This window comes from Hemicordylus capensis, chromosome 2, assembly GCF_027244095.1.
Source record: "Hemicordylus capensis ecotype Gifberg chromosome 2, rHemCap1.1.pri, whole genome shotgun sequence".
Classification (NCBI taxonomy): Eukaryota; Metazoa; Chordata; class Lepidosauria; order Squamata; family Cordylidae; genus Hemicordylus; species Hemicordylus capensis.
Window position 1 is genome coordinate 418,370,826 of NC_069658.1, and position 19,662 is coordinate 418,390,487.

General features: G+C 44.5%; 2 protein-coding genes across 6 annotated transcripts in view; one reads left to right on the forward strand and one right to left on the reverse strand.

Moving 5' to 3' along the window:
• The window catches only part of ANKFN1 (ankyrin repeat and fibronectin type III domain containing 1), a 376,151-nt gene that overhangs the window by 279,958 nt on the left and 76,531 nt on the right, over positions 1-19,662 (reverse strand). The window contains exon 2 of one of the 5 annotated variants that reach the window (XM_053301930.1): positions 8,201-8,309. The exons of 3 other annotated variants lie outside the window; for them this stretch is intronic. The gene's annotated coding sequence lies outside the window, so the exon portion shown is untranslated. Of the gene's footprint in view, positions 1-8,200; positions 8,337-19,662 lie in introns of those variants that run through there. One more of the 5 variants, XM_053301931.1, reaches the window with a different exon arrangement.
• The window catches only part of TMEM100 (transmembrane protein 100), a 307,881-nt gene that overhangs the window by 5,313 nt on the left and 282,906 nt on the right, over positions 1-19,662 (forward strand). The window lies entirely within an intron of this gene.

Consider the following 19,662-nt stretch of genomic DNA (forward strand, 5'->3'; position numbering starts at 1 on the left):
TGTATGTTCATCACTTGATGACTGCAGCATCAAGTGATGGCTTGAATGTGTGAATAAGCCATCACAGATTTCACACCACAGATAGAATTGTCAAATTACTCGGTCACCTCAAACAAAATACTTTTCAGAGGAGTCAGTTCACACTTCCATCTGCCAGACATCAAGTGCTAAGTAATCATGTGAGGAAAAATGAAGTGATTAAAACATGTATGTGTGTGAACCAACACACGTTATTTTTAATCACACCAAGTTAATATCTTCCTACAGAAAGCGAACTCTGATGCCATGAAATATATGGTCTGTTTGCGACATCCCCCCCTGCTCTCAGCAAAAGAAAACTATATGCACCAGTTTTGTAGCTTAATCTGATGGATGTGGAAATCTGATATTGTGGCTGTGCAGTCTTGTGTCAGCAAACTCAGTGGCTGACATCCAGATGAACAAAGCACTTGAACAAACAGGTTGTGCCAGAACAAGACTGTTGTGTTGGTTAGTTACACTAAGTCTGGAACTTCCCTCATGCTATACTAGCTCAACAAGATCCTCAAACTGTGGTAGGCCTCATATGTTCTGCAGGGAACTAAATTCACTATGATTCCATGCAACTACATACTCTTCTTACTCTAGCCTGACTGTGTTCATTCTCAAATGTAGCTCTGTGTGTGTAGCCCTCCGATGGAGTGCAAGTGCATTGAATTACATTTTTGACCAGGGTGAGTTGCCATAGGGTAGTGTCTGTAGCCCTCTTTAGATATTAAAAATCCCAACTATGAGCACTGCTCATGAGGGGGAAAGCAGGGAGGAATTTGCACCCTCCTACCCATCCACTCCCGCTGTCACTCACACCCGGTGCCCAACGACCATCCTTATGGCACTGTGTGTCTGAATGGAGTGGTGCCGTAAATGGCTGACGATTCTGTGAGCTGCAATCTCAATCGATCAAGGCTGCAGCTACTAGGATCATCGGCCATCATGCTTATGGCATTGCTCTGTTCATACAAACAGTGCCGCAAGTGTGGTCATCAGGTGCAGAGGGTGAGTGACAGCAGGAGGGTGGGACTTCCTCCCTGCTTCCCACCCTCGCAAGCACCGCTCACAGTTAGTATTTATAAAGTCTGAAGAGGGCTTACATGTGAGAGAATTCTGAGGGAGAGACTTTGTGAGGAAAAAGGAGGAGGAGATCTCGGGAAGGAGTGAGATTAAGAGAAGAGTTTGAAACAAGGAGAGGAAGGGCAAAGACCGAACTGTTGAAAAGGAGAAGAGAACAGATATTTTAGATTTTTTAAAGATATATATATATATATTTATTTATTTACGACCCATGGTCAGCTTAGAAAACAGTTTTTAAAAGGCAGAATAAAGAAATCCTACAAAAAGTTAACAGCTGCTAGAACAGAATAAATCATCAGTCACATACAGTACCAATCAAAGACTTAACTAGCAATTGCTAACAATAAATATAAATATAAACTAAAAATTCAGGAAGCACATACGCATGAAATAAAAAACTGATGTAACCACATAGCATTAGAGCAAAACTTTGCCACCTTATATGTAATGGATGGAGATTGATCTGCCAAAAGATAAGAGACACAAAAATCTTCTGAGCATCCTGGAAAGGGTGCCAGACAAGGAGATATCAGGGAGTGTCTTAACTCTCTGTAAAACAGGCAATGAAGCAATACATGTTGGATGGTTTCAATCTTCCTATAACCACAAGGGCAGATTCTATCTTCCCTAGGTATACTCTTTATTCTCCCCGCCAGCACAGCCAATGGGAGCAAGTCATACCTTGCTCTAAAGAAAGCCCTCCGATAGCGCGGGTTCTCTAGGGTATAAAGATAAGTAGTGGGACTCCTGACAGCAGTGCATAAACCCAGCATCCTTCTCGAACATTCTGGGATCATAGAAAGCTCGTGTTGATTTTCAATATCCAGGATTCTCTGCTTCAGAGTCTGTAGAGCTTGATTATGGCTCAACAAAACCAGATAATTGATGGAAAATCCCAATGAAAGAATTTTAGCATGGATTGCCCGGGCCCAAGAAGATTGAAAACTATCAGCCAAAATCGCCAAAATCTATCCTTGAGGAAAGAAGTCTATCCTAAGCCAAAATGCTAGGATTAACAACCAGGCTCTAGCCTCAATTCTCAGAACACCCAGATCAAATCTCAACATCACAGAATGAGCACATCTTAGTATTGCCCTAAGAAATGTATTTTGCACAGCTTCTAAGAGTTTAAAAGAAAGATAGGGGCCCAACTGTGCGCCATACAGTAACTGACTCCTAGCTTTGGCCACAAACAGCTTGAGAGCTGCCGGTGTGATCTCCCCTCCTCCAGTATTAAAAAACCTCCGTATAGCTTGAGAACTTCTCTGAGTCATCAGCGTAACGTATTCTATATGAGCCTTCCAGGTCCCTCTGGCATGCAAAACCACTCCCAGATATTTATATGTATAAACCTGCTCAAACTGATGATTATCTATTGACCATCGTAATAGTTTGGATCTTCTCGCAAATACCATAATCTTCGACTTCTGATAGTTAATGGAGAGCTGGTTAGTTCTACAATAAAGAACCAGATGTCTCAAGGCTCTTCTGAGGCCAGCTGGAGATCTAGCCATAATAGCAGCAGCATCTGCATATAACAGTAGAGGCATGCTTACTCCTACAATAGATGGGGAGTGAAAACTAGAGTCCCGTAAACAAGGGGCAAGATCATTAATAAAAATATTAAATAGCATAGGAGCTAAAATGCACCCTTGTCTGACTCCTTTACAAGTAGAAATCGGCTGAGATAAAGCTCCTTTAGGATGAGGAGTCTTATTCTAATATTTGAACTTTCATGAAGCTGTTGTATCAAAAAAAGCAGCCGCTTATCGATGTTAGTTTGCCCCAGCTTCTCCCAAAGAAGACATCTAGGTATAGAGTCAAAGGCTGACTTGAAATCGATAAAGGCCACAAAAAAGGAGGACCTGAGGTTGCTTCCATGTTTTTCAATTAGGTGCCGGAGAATGAATACCTGATTGAGGGTAGAGCGCCCAGATCTAAATCCAGCCTGCTCCTTCCCCTAAGATGGCATGCTCATCTAACCAGGCTTGCAATTTAACTAAGAGATGTTTAGCATACAGCTTGTTCACAATGCTTAAAAGCGAGATAGGTCTATAATTAGAGGGGATATTCCTCTCTCCCTTCTTAAAGATGGGCATGGTGATAGCCATCCCCAATTCTTTTGGGAAGCACCCTGTGGCATCGATATGAGTGAACAAGGCAGCCAACAAAGGAATCTACCACTCAGCATTTGCTTTGATAATTTCAGGAAAAATATAATCAGACCCTGGGGCCTTGACCTCTTTCAGATTTCCTATAAGGCTCTCAATCTCGGCGGTCATAACCGGGGGCCAAACCAGAAGGGAGTCAAGCTCCAGCTTCACTGGAGTTGAAGAGAATATCTCAGAGTTGTATAAAGTACTAAAATGGGACACCCATTCATTCATATGGATCTGACATATAGCCCGGGGTATGTAAGAGTGGGGATGATTATTCACAACACACCAGAAGGAAATTGGGTTAGATCCTTTGGCTGCCTGAGAGCCTTCCATGAGGACCTTAAAGCCTCGGCTTTTTTTTATTTTTAAGGATAGCTTTATACTTCTTCTTTTCTACCATTAAACGTTCTGGAGTAACCCCTATGGGATCCTGCTGGAATGCCCTATAAACAGAGGCATTCTGCTCTACACTCAGCTGCAGAGTCTGCACTAGGAGCCAGGCTGACTGGGGCCTAAGAACTGCAGAAAAGCTTGAGGAGCAAGCAGCTGTTTCACCTTTGTGAGTTACAAAAAAATTGTAAGACTCCCGTGGTCTGTTTTGTTTTCCTGGCTTTTACTCTTCTGAACTCAGGATTGAGGGTTTTGATAATATAGATATATATAGAGATTGTAAAATGTGTATCTAATGATTATATTGCCTTTTAATTCATTTCAGTGTTCCGAGGACTCTGGAAGAAATAACAAGCACTTCATCGATCTGAACGTTAGCCAACATGCCCAGCACTAATAGAAGGTTGGACATGTCTAGCTATGCACTGTAGTGCTGCTCAAAATGTTGCACCTTTCCTGCAATATATGACTTTTTATTACAATTTCATCATTTTTTTGAAAAAGGAGAGGGAGGAGAAGGAGAAGAAGGAGAAATCTGAAAGCTCTATCCAAGGCCTGAACAACTGGTGACCCACCAATCTAAACCCAGCTTCCCATCACTGTGGCTTGCCAAATATAGTGCAACCTCTTGTTATTTCAGTCCAAGGCAGGCAGGGGGAAAAGTGTATCCAGCATCTATAAAAAGATACCGTAAAGCTAGAAAATGTGCTAAAAGAGGGCAACCAAAATGATCAGTGGCTGAAGCATTTCCCCTTTTAGGCCACAATATTTGAGGCTTTTAATGTATTAAAAAAAAGGCAAGTAAAAAGGAGTGGGGACATGAATGAAACATATACAATTATGCAAGTGGATAGAGAGAAGATTTTCTCCTTGTCTCACGGCACTAGAACCAGGGATCATCCAATGACATGGATTAGCAGAAAATATTGGAAGGCTAAAAGGAAATATTTCTTCACACAGTGCATAATTAACCTACAGCGGCACAAGGTATAGGTGGCCACTAGTTTAGATGGCTTTAAAAGGGGATGAGATAAATTCGTGGTGGACTAGTCTATCAAGGGCAACTAATCTTGATGGCTATATGCTCCTGGCTCAGAAGCCGTATGGCTCTGAATGCCAGGGGTTTGGATAGATTCATGGAGGAGAGGTCTATCAATGGCTACTAGTCTGCAGGCTATAGGCCACCTCCAGCCTCAGAGGCACGATGCCTCTGAATACCAGTTGCAGGGGAACAACAGCAAGAGAGAGAGAGAATGCCCTCAGCTCTTCCCTGTGGGCTTCCCAGAGGCACCTGGTGGACCACTGTGTGAAACAGGTTGCTGGATTAGATGGGTTGTGCTTATGTTCTTATGTTCAGTTGCAGGGAAAGAAAGGTGGGAGAGAGGTATGCCTTTATCAATGGCTGCTCACAATGGCTACAAGCTCCCTCCAGGTTCAGAGGCAGGATGCCTCACTAGAGAGCAACAATGTTGCCTCCAGGCCCTGGTGCTGGGCTTTCTGGAGGCATCTGGCTGGTCACTGTGGGAAACAGGATGATGGACTAGGTGGGCTTTGGTCAACCCAGCAGGGCTCCTCTGATGTCCTTGTAAGCCATTGGTGGGCCAACACACCAGCTTTTCAGCTTGGAAGGTTATGAGTTGTTTGCCGCCTGTCATGTTACAAGGCACATTCTATAGTTTCATTTCCTTCCCAGAAGCCCAGAGGTTTCCATGGACATGATTGTTTTGATATGACTCTAAGATCATAGCTTTGGAGCTTTTCTTTAAAATGTTCTCCAGCTGCCAAAAGTCCATTTCACTCATTCACAACCCCCACCCCACCCCACCCCTCTCACTTTTCCTAATCAACAAATTATAACTTTTCAGGGTGGTCAGGAGTGGAAAGAATTGACCACAGAATCACCCATTTATAGTCCCATCTCCAAATCAGTTTGTTCTGGATGACTGATGTCATTCCAGTGAAAACCAAAATAGAGGAGGATTCGCCCCAAATACAAAAAGCAGAAGAAGAATCCTTCAATACCTGAATAAGATTTCTACACAGACACTTGAGATAGAACACTCAGTGGGAAAGGGCAGCTGGCGCCTCCAGGTCTCTGACTGTCATCCTCTTTCTATCACCACACTGCATCCTTGAGCTCCCCCGACTAGCCAGCCACCTGTCATCTCTTTTATATGCTTAACATTGTAAACCTCTCAGGGCAATGTCTGTAAATAACCTAATAGAGTGTTGCTCTGGTCCACACATGGACTCCAATGCATCCCCATAAATACATCATATCACAGTAGATGTGAAAGCAACGTACACTAAAGTTTTGAACATCTTAGATTTCCATGTGGCTAGTCCTTATGGTGTTCTTAAATGTATGTCCCTAGAAATGCCTCTGTGTGTAAGATATTCCAGGGTGTAGTCCAGGACTGCACAACTTCAGCCCTCCTGCAGATGTTGGACTACAATCCAACATCTTGGATTGAAACTGAATTAATAATAATAATAATAATAATAATAATAATGATAATAATAATACAACGCTCATAATCATAATATTGGCCACTGTGGCTGGGGATGATGGGAGCTGTAGTCCAAAAACAGCTGGAGAGCCAAAGTTGTGTAGCCTAACACACTTTTGCTTTACCCATCTGTGGTTACTCAGAGATCACTGTGAAACTGTATTTCTTTGCTGACTTCTTCTAGAAACTGTGGGTACTGTACCCAGGTACAATGCCACAGGAGCATGCTGGCAAGCCCCAGCTCCAACACTAAATTTGTGCTTCTTAACCACAACCCTTGGCTCTCTGTGGATTCTTAATGGTAGCCCAGCATTTTCAATCATGGGCAGCATGTGTCTATTCAAACAATGCTGTATGCCTGGAGAGCAAGGGGTGGGGTGTGTGGTTTAATAGCATGTCAACTAGGAGCAGGGCTTCCCAGAATGTTCTCGTGGGCACTATCTCTGGCTACAGTGTCCATGATTTAATAAGGAGCAAAGAGGGCTTTTGGATTATTCCACTCATATTAAAAGAACTCATCTGAAGTGTAGGGCTGTTCTGCACATTACACAGAAGGTGGCGGCGTAATATTCCTTGATGGGTGGTTGATACCAGAGGTGAACTAACCAGCATGTGGTGCCCCCCACGGTCTTCCTCATCAGTCAGTACACAAAAGACTGCTAATTTCATCAGAAGTCTCCTTATTTCCAAGCATGAGGGAACGTCAAGAACTGGCTCCCAAGCCCAGGGGCCATCCTTTTCCTCCTTGCAGGGCCTGCCAACACTGGCTGTTTGCACTGTGCACCCCACAGGAGGCAGTGTGGAGCATACAGGCTGGTTTCTCTATTCTGGCTGATGCGCCAGCAGCAGCAACCGCAACAATGACAGCTCTCTCTCTCTCCTGCTGAATCCCCTTCCCTCCAAGTGTCATACCTGCCTGCTCAGACAATTATGATGCTTGGAGGGAAGAGGATTCAGTAGGAGGATCACCGCTGGCTCCTGCCCAGGAGCAGAGCCAATGACAGGGGCAGCACAACTTGTTTCTGTTCACTTCTTGCCGTTCCCTTCAGTGGCAAATGGCAACATGCTAGGAGTGAGTGTGCAGTTAAAACCTGTCTCTTTTGCAAGGAGTTCAGTTGACAATTTTATCTGTCTCTTCCCTCGGCGCTGTTCTTCTTTGATTGTGTTATTGTTTTCATATCTCTGTGTTTTTAATGTAGTAAACGATTGTTATTAGTTGCCATGCAAGGTTAAACCTGAAAGGTAGGCTATGCCAACTTCCGAGGACCAGCCTGGAGTCTCCAGGCATCAGCCAAACAGCCAGCACTCTCTGCAAGAAAGAAGAGAGCAGCACCTGGACTGGAAAGGCAGGGGTTGGGCCAGCAAGAGAGCAGGGCAGCTTCAGCACTCGCTCCTGACTGGGAGTGAACCCAGAGACAGGGGCCAGAGGCAAGTGGCAGTGGCAGGCAGCAGCCATGGTGGAGGTGAGGGCGCATTCTGCTGGCCCCCAAAGGCGGTTTTAAAGGTCAACACCAGCACTTTGAACTGGGCTTAGAAATGAACTGGCAACCAGTGCAACTAGTACCAGATTAGTGTCACGCTGTCATACCACTGGGGTCTGCAAGAATCTGAGTGGTCACATTTTGCAGCAGATGACATTTCCAAGCTATCTTCAAAGGGAGACCCATGAAGAATGCATAACAGCCGTCTAAACTGACCAATGCAAGTGTGGCAGGCTAGATCCACCTCCGATTCATCTATGCTCCAATTAAGCAAGAGAGAAAGGATTTGGGTAGTTCCTTCCATCTCTGAGATGAAGTCAGATGTGCGCACAACTTCTAAACAAGAATTCCCATTAACTGACTGGTCTTGACCTAAAAGAGGAGGCAAATTAGAAAGAACTACTGTCTAGAAGGAAAGTAGCATAGCAAACGAGAAAGTATTCAATAACTGTAAACCTCTGGTTTAAGATGAGAGTTAAGATGGATTTACATTTTCACTTACATTCTAAAAAGCATGGCACAATGCTACCCCCAAATGTCACCTATTTACCTGTAATCCTAAAATAATCTGCACTAGATTCAGTAGGCAGTTCCAGTCCTGGAAACTTGTCCTGGCTGACACCATGTCCTCACATCTTGGCCAAAACTGGTAGCAGCAGCTGGAGGAATTGAAGACAGCGGGATGAAGTATTTGATTCCTCCCAAGCATTAAAGAGGAACCTTATTCAAACCTAAAAAGTGCTATATTAGTAGCCTGTCTGCAGACAGAAAAAATTGCATACCCATTGTTATTTGTTTTGCAAAGTGCTCTCTAGCACTCATTGACACATACAGCAATGAAACTTATGTTGATTGTGTTCAAGAGCAAAGTAAACTGAGGTGACATCTTTGATTATAAATAGAAGGATAGGAGAGAACACCACCAGCAGCTAGTTGATTCAGAGCTAAACTAAATAAAGGAGGGGACATAATTGGCAAAGAGGCACCTTTTAGTGTGGTGATTCTCTTTATTTAGCAGGGGGAGAGCAACTGGCCCTATCCACCCCCAGCAGGTACCTCCAGTGACTGTTGCTGGTGCCTATCTGATGTTGCTTTTTAGATTGTGAGCCCTTTGGGGACAGGGATCCATCTTATCTATTTATTATTTCTCTGTGTAAACCACCCTGAGCCATTTTTGGAAGGGTAGTATAGAAATATAATATTAATTAATTAATTAATTAATTAATTTAGTTATTGAAGAAAGAAACAGAGGGTTTAATACTGGCTGCACAAGAACAGGCACTAAGAACAAATGCAATAAGAGCAAAAGTCAAAAAGTCAACAACAAACAGCAAGTGCCGCCTTTGTAAAGAAGCAGATGAAACAGTGGACCACCTAATCAGCTGTTGTAAAAGGATTGCACAGACTGACTACAAACAAAGGCATGACAAGTTAGCAGGGATGATACACTGGAACATCTGCAAAAAATACAAGCTACCTGTAGCCAAAAATTGGTGGGACCATAAAATTGAAAAAGTTGTAGAAAATGAAAATGCAAAAATATTATGGGACTTCCAGCTACAAACAGACAAACATCTGCCACACAATACAACAGATATAACTGTAGTCAAGAAGAAAGAAAAACAAGTCAAAATAATCAACATAGCAATACCAGGGGATAGCAGAATAGAAGAAAAAGAAATAGAGAAAATCACCAAATACAAAGATCTACAAATTGAAATTGAAAGGCTGTGGCAGAAAAAGACCAGAATAATCCCAGTGGTAATTGCCACCCTAGGTGCAATTCCAAAACAACTCGAAAAGCACCTCAACACCATAGGGGCCACAGAAATCACCATCAGCCAATTACAAAAAGCAACTTTACTGGGAACAGCCTATATTTTGCGATGATATCTCTAATAACCAACAGTTTTGATGATAAAATTCAGCCATCCCAGGTCCGTGGGAAGGACTCGATGTCTGGATAAAACAAACCAGTCAATAACACCTGTCTGACTGTGTAAACAAGAAATAATAATAATAATAATAATAATATAATTTACAAACATGCTAATCTCCACCCCTAAAATAGATTGTGTGTGTGTGTTTGGGATCCCCCTCCTTCATTTAGGGGAACAAAAGTATCAGCATGTTCTAAGGAATCCAAATGTCATGAAATGTAATTAAACACAGGACACAAAGTCAGGAACACTTCCATCCTTGCAATCTTTCAGCTTGTTTCCATTTATATCAAAGGCCAAGAAAGCCTTTGCATTGACAACTTCCTGAAGGTAGGAGGAAGAAAAACTTACTGGAGGGCTGATATGTAAAAACTACTACATGCCTTGAATTTCTGTCTGGACATTTGCTATAGCACATAGCCAAAATATCCTCAGGGTCTGTAGGAAGTCGTTTTGCCTGACATGGGGCACACTGAATTTCTAGCTTATCAGTTATATAGGTGGCCTATGGGCTAGCACTGTCTCTTGTATCGCTGCATCTACAGACACACACAGACTGCAACAATCCCCCCATCGCAGAAAACATCCTGCAGCTTCCCCCACACACACTGCAGCCATTCCCCCAATACACACTGCAGCCATTTCCTCCCACACACTCACACACATTGCAGCCACCCCCCCTACATACACTCTGCAGCCATTCCCCCACCACCACCACACACACTGCCACCATTTCCTCCCTCCACCCACACACTGCAGCCATCCCCCCACCACAACCATTCCCACCCACACAAGCCAGAGGAGCCCTTCCCATCCTGTCCAAATGGAGTGCGTTTCCTCACACCTGGCTCCCACCAATACCACCAGCTGCAAAGAGCAGCCCACTAGTGTTAATTGGAGGTGGGGAGGGAACATGGAAACTCACGTGGTTTGGCCAGGTGGGGAAAGGTTCCTCCACTCCCAGCCCAGTCAATTGCAGCATGTGTCCTCCTCCTGCAACACTGGGTGGCTGCACAGAGCAGGCAGCTGGTGATGGCTGCAGGGGGGAGGAAACACACATGGTTTTCCTGGGCCAGGAAGGACTATTCCGAGGAGAGGAGCCCTTCCCAGGCCGGCCAAGCGTTTCTTCTCTTTACCTCCTACTTAAACCTGACAGCTGCACAGAGCAGTGTGCCATGTTGGCTTGAGGTGGCAAGGAAAAATACTTCTTTTGGCTGTGGCAGTAAGGGCTCCTCCAAGCAGAGGAGACCTTCCCAGGGTGGCCAAACGGCACAGGTCACCTCCAGCTAACACCAGCGGGCTGCTCTTTGCAGCAGAACCGATGGCCTTGGAGGAGCCCTCCCAGCCCAGCCAAAACATGTGCCATGGCTCCCTGGAGCCGCCGACTTGCTCGCTAGAGTTGAGCTGGGAAGGCAGAGAAGGAAAAGGTATAGCTACAGTTGGGGAAGAAACGAGAGGGGTGGGGCAGAGAAGGAAACTAAAGGGCTGTGCTCCCAATGCTCAAACAGGGAAGGAGCTGACCGCCATACTGGTTGTGGGCAATGCTGTGGACACCACGGCTTCAAAGGTCCTACAACTCTTTTAGAAGTAAAAATGCATTTTTGAGCCTCTTAAAATGCAAGTTTGAGGATCAATTGGAAAATAATGATCAATTGGGTCCCAGGGGCATATATAAAAGGCACTTTTCTGGCATGCAGTCTAAAAACTGAAACTATTCAAATGGACTACAAAATCATTTAAATACCATTTTCTCAGTCTGAAAGAACATTGCCAACCCTTTAAACCCCTGTTCAAAAGAGAAAAACTGTAAACTGCTCCATCTAAGCCGTTTTTCAACGGAGCTTCACTAAATTAGCAGGGGGCATGTCTCTTGTTACCTAGTGAATGTTTGCTGATGGCCAGGCAGATTAGACCAATGGTTTTGATTTTATAAGCAATAGAATGTTCAGGGCTTATAATGGTGGGATGTTGAGACTACTCTCCATCTTAACTATACTGGCACAACAGTGCCAGTATAACTAGAACACAGGATTTAAAAATCTGGAGTCAGAATTTATCTCTATCTAATATGCCAACATTGCCCTCTTGTGGGCACAGTAATCTATTTTATTTTTATTTTATTTTATTTTTACATTTTATATCCCGCTCTTCCTCCAAGGAGCCCAGAGTGGAGTACTACATACTTAGGTTTCTCCTCACAACAACCCTGTGACGTAGGTTAGGCTGAGAGAGAAGTGACTGGCCCAGAGTCACCCAGCAAGTATCACGGCTGAATGGGGATTTGAACTCGGGTCTCCCCGGTCCTAGTCCAGCACTCTAGCCACTACACCACGCTGGCTATTTTAAAAGATATTTGATTTACAGTGCTAACCTAAATAGGTTTACTTAAATATAAGCCTCATTATGTTTGATAAGACTCACTCCCAAGTAAGCAGGGATAGGTCTGGGCCCTACAGTTCCTAAAGATGGCAGAAATGTCATCCTAAACACTACCCCTAACCAGAATCAGGATATTCTATCAAAGGTCTTTGATATTCTATCAAAGGTAATCTCACTGCCTGCTGTAGCAGGAACAGACATAGTGAGAAAGCACTGAAAATGTGCTGGTCTCTCCTTCTGGACATAAAATAATAGGACTCAACTTTCCCCATCAAATGAACGTCCAACAAAAAGTGAAATCAGAGGACTTCTTTGCATGTTTATCTTTATTTTGGAGGCAGTTCAGAACCTATGACATGGGCTTAATCCAACATTTTTGCTAATTCAGGAATAGGAAGAAAATAAACAAGATGATTTTTATGAACTTCACAGCATTTCAGACTAGGATTCTGCAAAATATGCAAAGACTGCTCATTTGTCAGTAGAATAGCTCTTCAGATAAATCCTATAAGAACTGCTAAAACCTCAGGCTTTGCCCAAGTGTTTCAACTTGAGTTCATGTTTTTCTTTATTTTATGTGTTTAAGAAGAAAGTAGTTCTTTCCACCAGAAAGTCTGTCAGAATACAAAACAAAATAAGGTTCTATTAGAATTGCTGCTAGGTTTGCTACTCCTGAGACAACCATCTAAGTTGGAGTAATATGCTTTATTGTGGTAATGTGTCTGTACTATTTCTGTTCTAGTTTAATTAATGGGAGGGTGGGAATAATGGTTCTTCCCCTCCTTCACCCCACAGGACTACTCTCTCAGGGAAGCAATTAAAAAAGAAATCTTTTATCCGGGTCAGTGAGACCCGGTTTGGAAGGGTGAGCGGGGAGAGTGGGCTAAGCCCACTCTCCCTGCACACAAGCAGAGCAGGAGTCCTGGGTGGCCGGATCAGCCGCCCACACTATTGCCAACTCCGTGACGGAGCCGGCGGGGGCTGGAAGCTCAGGGGGCGCACAGCCCCCGGTAACTCCAGTATGCCCTGCACAAGTGCGCAGGGCATTCTGGGGAGACCCCTGGAGCCGGGAGGTGCTTTTTCGCCTCTCCTCCGGGGGTCTACTTGTGAGTAACCAGGGTGTAGAGCTGCACCAAGGCTACTCATGATCTTTAAAACCAGGTTTGCGGAGCGCTCGCTCCACAAACCTGGTTTTAGGGAAGGGGTAGTTAGGCGGGTTACCTGCCTAGGAACCACCAGGCTCGCAGCTGAGCCTGGTGGTTCACACGATGGGGTGAAATCGGGCTGGCCTCCGCTAGCCCAATTTCGCCCCATCGTGTGAATAGCCTCTTTGTCTGCATGTGTCATGGTGTTAGATGAAAATTTAAAAATCTATAGATTAGCATTAATACTAAATTAAAGCAAACAGCTAGGAAAGCATGGCATGCTACTTTAACGCAGGCCATTGTGAAACAGCTTGCATTGCACTGGCAACTTCAAGCCTCTTCCTTGCCTTTATTTCTGCTTGCAAAAATTCACTCCAGCCTCATTTGGTGCTCCAGATCCTCCTACCTTGATCTCAATGCTACTGCCACCTTCTCCTTGACATAGGCCTTTTAGCTATACTGGCAGGATCCAGATTAGTTGTTCATGACTAAGCACCATTGAAATCAATGGGAGAAGTTAGTCATAACTAATCTAAGTCCCATTGATTTAAACTGGGTATAATCATAACTAACTGAGACTGGATCCTGCCTAAGGTTGCCGCATTCACTGAAGATAATTTGTGGACACAACTGTCAAAGTGGGGTGGATTTGGGGCACAAATCTTAAAAGTCTACTTGTTTTGATCAGGACTGGAAAGAGTGCTCAGCAGTAGAGCCTGGTGTGGCTGTTTCACACATTTCCCCCTACAGTGTACTTTGCACAAAAGAGAGAAGTTTATTGAGGTCTACTAGGAGTTAGAGGTTTACTGAGTCTCATATATATATATATATATATATAGAGAGAGAGAGAGAGAGAGAGAGAGAGAGAGAGAGAGAGAGAGCCAATCTAGGCAGTCAGTAGCATTGGTAAAAAAGAAAAGGTAAGGATATGAGGCTTTTAAACATTGACACTAGGGATGTGCAGAATGTTTCGCTGTCAGAATGTTCTGACTTGAACTGGGCCGTTTTGAGTGTTTCAAGCTCAAAACAGAACACCCTTCAAATAAAGGGCCTGTTTTGAGGTCAGAACAGAACAACCCCATTTTGACTGAAACATTTCGATGTTCCAAATGCCATTTTGGTGGGCTGTTTTTCCCTTGCTGATTGGTTTTCTGGCACTGGCTTCCAATTGGATTGCAATCTCCTTGCTTCTTGTTTTGCTGCTTGTTATCATACAAATCAAGTGTTGTCATGGGCAACTGTGCCCCCATTGGCTGGGGAAGGAAGGAGGGAATTTCAAAATGTATTCAGAGGGACTGGGAGGCAAAGAGAGCGAGAGCAAGAGCGCCCTTATAGTGTGCCTCTCTTGAAAAGGATACATCAGGAGAGGAGGAAGGAAGGTTTGATTTTGTGATTTCCCTTTCTCAGCACTATATGCTGTGCTATTGCTGCTATAACTATCTGGTTTTGTTGGATCTCAGATTGACAAAGGCAGAACTTGGATGCCTGCCTTCCTTGAGTTGTGGTTTAGTTTAGTTGGTCTTTTGAGATAGTGTTGTGGTGAGAAATGGATAGTGGCAGCTCTCTTTCTCTTGTGCTATGTAATATTTCTTAGTAATTGCTGTGATGAGCTCCATGTCTGGCCTTGAGACTAACTTGTGCTTCACTCACTGTTCTGGTTTGCTCTGCAATCTGCATTTCAAGCTGTACAAAATGTGGCTCAATTTTCTCTAGTTGAGCTTATGGCTGTGCTTCCTGCTAAGGGTGTGGCTGTGACAGCTGTTGCAATGCTAGGAAGTAAGGAGTCATAATTGTGTGTGAGAGAGCTACTTGTGCCAATGATGTTACTGCAGCACAGATGCTGTGGCTGGCAGTAGATTCTGGGTCAGTGATTCTTCTTTGGCCATTTTTGGACTGTGTTTGAAATGTGTGTTGTTCTGTGTTGGGAGATTCCCTTTTACTGTATGTTTCTGCAGTAGTTTTCAAGGCAGGGTTGCAAAATGCATTGCAAATTGCAATGCAAAACTTGTGTGCACTCTGTGAGTGCTGCATGTTCTGGCCATAGGGGACAATGAGGAAACCCCAAACACCCCATTGTTCCCCATGAGTAGCTCCTAGGGATACCAAAGTGGGTAGGTAGGGCATGATGGGTGCTACTTACCAGCCAACCCACAAAAGAAATAGGCAAGCAGGCAATTTTTAACGATTTTTAAAACGTTTTTCCAAAGCCCCAATAGGACCCTATGATGTGTTTTGGGGGAAAGATTTAAAAAAAATTGCCCGCTTGACCATTTCTTTTGTGGGTTGGCTGGTAGGTAGCACCCATCATGCCCTACCACCTAACCCACTTTGGTGCCCCTTGGAGCTACCCATGGGGAACAATGGGGTGTTTCGAGTTCCACATTGTTTCCTATGGCCAGAACACTCAAAAGGTTTTGAGTTGTTCTGCAAAATAACAGTTTTGACCGCTGTTTCAACTGAAGGTTTTGGCCATTTTGTGTTTTGTTTCGAGCTCTAAATGAAATGCAAAATCTCTTTCATGCACATCCCTAATTGACACCATGTAGCTACAATGCCTAAAGAGAAGCACCAGAAAAACAGGTAAAATTTGTTAAAGCAATCTTCCTGCTCAAATTCCTAGACATTTCTGTTGTATTCTATCTAATTTGTGTTTTGGATGTTTGTCCCAGTGGGGATCCTGTAGAGGGTGTGGGGGATGGAGTGAGAAGGAAAAGGAGAAGGAGGAAAAATGGATTTGCTTCTGAATGAAGCCTTAGTTAAACCTGCATAATATTTTTGTGTGTTTACAAGGGATGCAGATTTTGTATACAGGATTACACTTATCCTACATTCTGGACAGGATGTCCAAATTCTGAATATGTGGCGAGCCTAATATTGCCCAGTGTGTTAGAGGAAAGTTTCAATGCAGTGCAGTGAGAAATATTGGGTAAGGCATCTAGGGAGGGGATAGGAGACAGCAGATTGTTAGAGGTTGTTGATTTTTACCCACAACAGGTAAAACAGCAGAACACTAAGGAATGAGCACATACTCCAGTTACAGAGTAGGTAGCAGAAGATGGTTTGGATATTGCAGCTATTTAGAGAAACACATGGAGATCCTTGTATGCCTAAACACTAAATATGTATTGGTTAAATACACTTAGATAGGAAAGACCTATATCTAATCTAAAGAACTACATAGTGGATAGGTAAGGAGAGAGAGAGAGATGTTTCCATCTGCTCTCTAGGAGGAAAGGAAGGATTGTGACTCAGCACAGGAAGTGCTGCAGAGTCAGTTCAGGGGTCATAGTTTAGGGACAGATAGGGAGACCCTGACTCACTGTCTCTACTCCCAATGCCCCTAGTGGTCATTAGGACAGTTGGTGCAAAAGGTCGATGTACTGGAAGTTCACCTCCAATATGGATATGCAAACCCAATCAAGTGCACTAGTTTCATCTGTCAGTCTCATGCTTGATCAATCGGACATTAACACTCAAGCCTGGCCCTTCTTTCTCTCTGTTCATCTTTAAGAAAAGGTTGGAAATCTAACACTCAAAGTCATCTTGAGACTGAGATTCTTACAAAGAAAAAGCCCATTAAAATGCTAAAACACTAGTTTATCCCACACCCAGAACAGCTCTAACTACTGTTTCCCACTGATATACATGTAGGACAACAACCAGGACAGGAGACATAGAGGCTATTCTCATGAGCGAGCAAAACCAGGCTAAGGGAGCCCAGTCCAGTTTTGCTCGCTCGTGAGAGCCAGTGGGCTCAAGGGCAAACCCAGTGGCTCCACGGCGACAAGCCCGCCTACATAGCCAACCCCTTAAACTATGTTAACAGAGTGAGCCCTCCGTTAACCATGCTGAATTGATTGTGTGTCAGCCGCGGCTGCTCGCAGCCATGGCGGCCACACTCAGGAGGAGTCTGTTCCAGAAATGCACCGCTCACGTGCATTACTTGCGCGGTGCATGACTGGGGCTCCCGAGGGTGGGGTACCAGGTGGCGGCACTTCCCTTCACCTGACCCCCGGAGCTGCTGGGAGAGGTACAGGCGTACAGCAGGAGAGCCGCCTCTTGTCTGCATTGCTTATCTGCCTGCCCAAAGCCCCGAGTGTGATTGTCTACAGGGAGGTAAGTGCTTTCGGGTTTCATCCCCGCAAAAGAGGATAGCCTTCTCATGCGATCGTGAGAAAAGCTTCATAGTGTATTTCCACTTGTCAGTGCTGTTTGTTTCCTTTCCAAATGCCTTCAATATTAGGTCAATCATCCTGCCACTTGGACACACCCACTAGACCTCTGCAAACAGAAGCCGCAGGCTGCATACACAGAGGGGTTTGCCAGTGAAGAAGATGAGAGAAGGAATGAATTGAATGTAACAGAAGTTAGTCGCATCACCGAAATGCACCCCAAGGAACAATCAATCATCTGTTGCAATGGCAAAAACAGTGCAATCACCGCAGTAGAAAGGAACAGACAAGGAGACCATTACATGCATAGGACTGAGACCGGAGTTGCACTTTTGCTTCTGTTAATTAAGGCAAAGAGTTCTGAGAATAGCAGCAAGGTACTCGTTTTGGTTATAAAAACACTAATGAGCAGTGTCACATTCGTCTTAGCAGGCTGACTCCTTGAACTTAGTGGGTTCAAGGTATTTCATGTTTACATGTTCCCCTGATGGCTCAAGTTGCCACCTCAAATGCCACTCACAGTTTCACACAGGCTTCCCCTGAGGATAATAATACAATCTAAGAAGGAATTTTGAACCATTGCTGATGTGTGTTGGGGGATTTGGGAGAAGAGGGAGGAAATGCACCATGTTTATTGCTGTGTGGAGTTTCCCCTGATACATACTAATAAAGCGGGGGGAGCATTGCTGGCATTATATTTTTGGTATGCTTGGGGATGCAATATGTGTTCAAAGTGGATTACCATTGTCTTATCAGGAGATCTCAGTAACAGGGCTGTTAGCATGTCACATTTCTCTCTTATTAGATATCATCTGTTGTATAATAATGCAGCATAAGACTATAGGATCAGAGGACGATTCAAGCCCTATTCACACATTAGGGTCAATGTACATATAGAGGCTGTTCTTATGCGCAGCCAAGACTGGGCTAAGGCATCCAAGCCCAGGCTTGGCTGCATGTGAGAACCACCGGGATTGCGCCCAATTTGGGGCATCACTTTGGTGGCAAACCCACCTGCAGAGCCAGCCTCTTAAATGAGGTTAAAGGAGCAAGTGCTCCCTTAGCCCCATTTTTGTTATTGTGTGCAGCACCGACTGCTTTTAGCCCACACTTTAGCAGTGACAGGCACCCACCCATCGCTGCAGGGATACCCACAATGCACCACACACTCGCGCAATACATTATAAAATTTCCGGGGGGCAGGACAACATGTCCTGGCCCCCAACCCTCTGCACTGCTGAGATTAGCCCATGTCCGTCTGGGCTGGCAATCTACATGCCCAGCATGAACTCTACAATCGTCTGCAGGGAAGGTAAATTTCCGCAGCCTTCCTTCCCCTCACACCCTCAAGTCCTTCTCACTGATCATGAGAAAGGGCTCATAATCTATTCACAGTGTATGTGCATACAGACCTGTACGCATCTACACTTTTTCACACATTTACATTCATCACGCACACAGCAGTAGAATTCCTTCCTGCAATCTGCATTTGGGGGGTCTGTACCCAGGTTCACCTCTGAAGTAAACTCATATACAGTCATACACAACACATATACACAGATTCAGTGAGCACATATACATGTAGGCAGGCAGACGTTTGTATATATAAACAACATAATGTCTGGGTGGGGCTTCAGGCCGCATTCTGTCTGGCCAGCCAAATGCTTCTGGAGCCTCACAAGCTGAACATGAAGGTTATGGCCATCTTGTGCTGTTTGTATGTTGCATCCAGAACTCAGAAATTAAGGATGGGCCTATTGAGCAGGTGTCTCAAATGGCATGTGCTCTATGGGGCAGTGAGTGCAAGCACTTCTCTCCCCCGCCCCCAACCATGGGCATCACCCCACCCTTGCCAACTGCCAGTCCCTCCTGCTCTCCTTTGCCATGACTTGCCCTTTCCCCTATCCTCCCCCTCCTGGGGCATGCTCTGCCCACCTCCACTTCATTTCAACAGCAATCCCCGTACCCTCTGGCTGGAGCCCACATCTTATTTCAGAGACTCAAATACCTTGACAACCACTGTTAGAGATATTGTACATGGCATCTGACCATGGAGTTCCCATTTCAGCCGCTGTGGCTAAAAGACTTATTCCCCCTTAATTTGTCAGATCCTTTGAAAAAGCTAGCTAAGATAGTAACCATCACCACATCTTGTGGCAAAAAGAAATAGGCACCTGGCCACTCCAGCATCATTTTCATGTTTAACAAACATCAGCAGCTGCTTTTCACTGTGGAGCTGCAGCCACAAACTATCTCCACTGACTGCCAAGGACTTCGCATGGAGGTTGCAAGGTTTCAGCTCTGAAGCACCTGGCATCTGGTTCTGTGTGTGTATGTGTGTTCATCCTGAAGAAAAAAGGTAACTGGGAAGGTTCA